A 3,481-nucleotide genomic window follows, 5' to 3' on the forward strand; every position below is an offset into this window, starting at 1 on the left:
ATTTATGTGTATCCTCTTCTCACGTTTAATGTTATTGTTCAGTTGATTGAAGAGGGGAAGGAGCCCGAAACGCGTGTTGTAGTAAACGTCCCAACTGAATAAAAAGATAAATAATTTTTGCCTTGTGTTTGAAAATTGTCACTACATTGCGTCTGTGTAAGCGAAATAAAAAGAAATAATATGCGTGTTTTTCGTTAGAGTAACGCATCAAAGAAACATTAGATTCAACATTACTGTTCATAATATCTACGAAACACCAGCCTCTTCTATCACTTTTGTCAGAAATATGTTTGTCTTCAGTTGTATTTGTAAATTAGCACTTTGGCAAAAATTAGCAAAAACGCCTTAGCACTTTCAATGTCCATAAACATGAAATTTCGAAATAGTGAAAGTTAACGCCTTATTTCAGGAAGGCCTTCTATTGTATCTCGTAATTTCATTTTTCTCTATCAACCTTTTAATTATCTACACGATCTTTCAATTTCGATACAGAAAAATTATTGTTTTTAATTATCCAAAACCGATAAAATGCCGAAAGAGTTGGTTTTGTTGCTTTCTGTCGAGATGCATCCACGCTTTTTCTCGTTGCCGAGCTTCAATAATGTCGACAAAATAGAATAAAATCCACTTAACACCTGTAAAATAAGAACGTCTTTTATTCAAGCCACAATGTTTATAATTACAAGGACAGAGAATAACAAATGCAGATGCTAGAACTTCATACTCTCAATTTATGTACTCGAAAAAATCTTATTCGCATCGCACACATCGTCAGTGAAAAACTAAATTCGGGTATAACTAAATACACCAGAAAAAGGAACTCACCCTCACGACAAAGTTTTTCTTGACGAAGAAGAATCCTCCGACAGTAAGGCCAATCGGGGTCTTTCCGAATCTCTTCATGAAATCTAGAAACTAATTAAATAAGTTTATTAATCAAAATAGATTTCAATTGATTAATTATCAAATTTGTCTATTTTAAGCGATGCGAACCTTGAGTTTGCTTTCAATTTTCATGTCGACCGAAGAAAATCTTCTGATTTCTGTGAAGCCATTGTACAACTGAAAAAGAAAAAAATAAAAATGAATTTGATTTATATTGTATCAATTACAGTCAAACCTGTTTTTATGCGCTCTTTTTATGTGCGATTTTTATTTGTGCGATTTTTTTAATGCGAATTTTTAATTTATGCGGTTTTTTTTGTGCGATTTTTTATTTGTGCGATATAGTTGGCGACTAGTCTCGTGCGATTCGTCATGTCTCACGTTGACTTATTATAGCTAAATATACTTATTATAGCATAAATGCACTTATTATCGTAATATTATTGCATGAATATGCGAAAAATGAAATAATTTACTTTTTAAGTCAACAAAACACCACCTGGACAAAAATATGTAAAACAGACGATAGACCAGACGATGCAGTCAAGTGCTGACATCTGTTGTCAATAAATTCTATTTCGTACGGTTTTGAGTTATTTTCTATGTGAGACTTTTTTTATGCGGTCCCTGTTGACCGCATTAAAAAATTATTTTTTAATTGTGTTGCGAAAACTATTTTTTACAGCCATTCGTGAAGTTTCGGGCTATTTTTTTTAATGCGTCTTTTTTAATGCGGTCCGTATCCCCCGCATAAAAACAGGTTTGACTGTATTTATTTAATTATTTTCAGAGTAAGTTCACACGTCAAACTCTTCCTTGTAAAGTACATTGTAGAGCGATTAAAAACAATATTTATTGGTATTCAACATATAGAAGGTAACAAAAGTAAAAAATAAAAAAAATGCAGTTATGCACGTGATTAAAATACTAATTCGCACACTTCAAATTATTGACAATCAGTACAAAGAATGTTCTGCCATCACATTTTAATTATTTAAAAATTATTTAAAGTTGTTTTAAATTAGAACAAACGGAAGAGTTGAAGAAAAGCACAGAAAGAAGTTAATGGCTGTGAAATATTTAAATTAATTCAACCTTTTCCTCACTTACACTATGAAAGTAAGTTATTAGACTACACATTATTCTAACCTTATCAGAATCACGTTTAATTATTTTTATAAGAATGTAATTTATTATTATTGATCACAATCTGCCAAGAAAAATGTTCGAAGCCAATATAAAAGTGTTGGCTGCGAACACGGAGCTCCGTAATTCAAATTTGCTCGTGTCTTACGAAGCTATAAGTGCCACTTCTTTATTCTTATTTATTAGGGGTTTCATTTCGTTCCACCCAGTGGACACTAAAGTCTAGTATTGTGCTCACGTGCCGAAACGGACGACTGAAACGGTGAAGTAAAAATTGCCATTCCTTCGTTCTATATTTGTTGTGCTCACGTACGGACGTACTATTCAATTGAATCGCACGCCTTCCGCCAGCCATAAATATAAACGGCTACAGTAAATAAAAGAAAATGGCGCCGACGAGAATTATTTTTTATTGTATAACTGGCTAAGGCCGATGTCGTGACAAAGCCGAAATTTCGAAATTCGATTTTTGGACCGAGATATACGAAGTTAAAATCTGCCAGATAAAGTTTGTGAGCTGGTCGCACGCTACGTGTCAATCGAGTTTACTGCCGATGTGAATTTACATTGTTCTCTACGACAAGTTTTATTAGAATTTTCCTACAAGCATTTAACGGGCCCGATATTGTGACGACATCAGATTTTGAAAATACGCAAGCGTGTGTCTTGCGATCGTACCCGTTAGTTTTCACCGGGTACTGGAGTTGATAAGGCCGTTAGCCGTACTTATCCGTTTTTTAAACATTTTAGTTGATTATCACGTTAAACGTACGTGTCCTGCCTTTAACCTGCGGATTCTAAATTGCTTTACGCAGAACGTTACAAGCGTATCTCCGCGTTATGTTTTTACGTGTCAAGCAGAAACAGTAAATCGTTTTCTTTTTCACATAAAATACTTAATAACACTTAAATGTTTCCTCGTTATTACAGTTTTCGTATTGAAAGTTTCCACATTCGATTATTTCGGATGCGAAACTTAAGAGGAAAGTGTGAATATTGGAAGAGAGTGCGATAGCCATTTAATTCGAATTGCGATACAATAGTTTATATATGGAAATTATCGACAGGACAAACGTATTTATTTGTTTTCTATTTTTTAATTAATTTTTTATTTCGTAAATAAAGATAGCGCTTACCTGAAGAGTTAAACGGGACAAAGCAAAGGAAAGTAGAAAAGTTGCGAAAAATACGCCTAAACATAAAGCCGAAATGAGGATTCTCAGAAGCAAGTTTATGTCGAAGAATGCCACCACGTAAATAAAAAAGCAAGTCACGTACAGAATCCCGGCGTATATCAGAGGAAAGACGTATTCGTAAACCTCGTTCACCTGTACGAATCCGTCCAAAATTTCCGTGTGCTTTTCTACGCAACTGTTTAAGAAGATCTCCAAACGACTGTGTTCTGCATGGAAACACTTCATCGCTGTTGACAAAGATTTTAACCTTTCGA

At 34.0% G+C, this 3,481-nt stretch overlaps 1 long non-coding RNA gene across 1 annotated transcript; it reads right to left on the bottom strand.

Moving 5' to 3' along the window:
* Positions 1–837: 837 nt before the first annotated feature.
* Positions 838–3,207, bottom strand: LOC136970430 (uncharacterized). Its single transcript, XR_010879980.1, has 3 exons — positions 3,168–3,207; positions 994–1,062; positions 838–915 (listed from the first exon to the last, which is right to left on the bottom strand). It is a non-coding gene; the product is annotated as an uncharacterized lncRNA (long non-coding RNA).
* Between the last annotated feature and the right edge of the window lie 274 nt (positions 3,208–3,481).

The sequence above is a fragment of the Centruroides vittatus genome, unplaced genomic scaffold (genome assembly GCF_030686945.1).
Source record: "Centruroides vittatus isolate TY-2023 unplaced genomic scaffold, ASM3068694v2 contig_1972, whole genome shotgun sequence".
Taxonomy (NCBI): Eukaryota; Metazoa; Arthropoda; class Arachnida; order Scorpiones; family Buthidae; genus Centruroides; species Centruroides vittatus.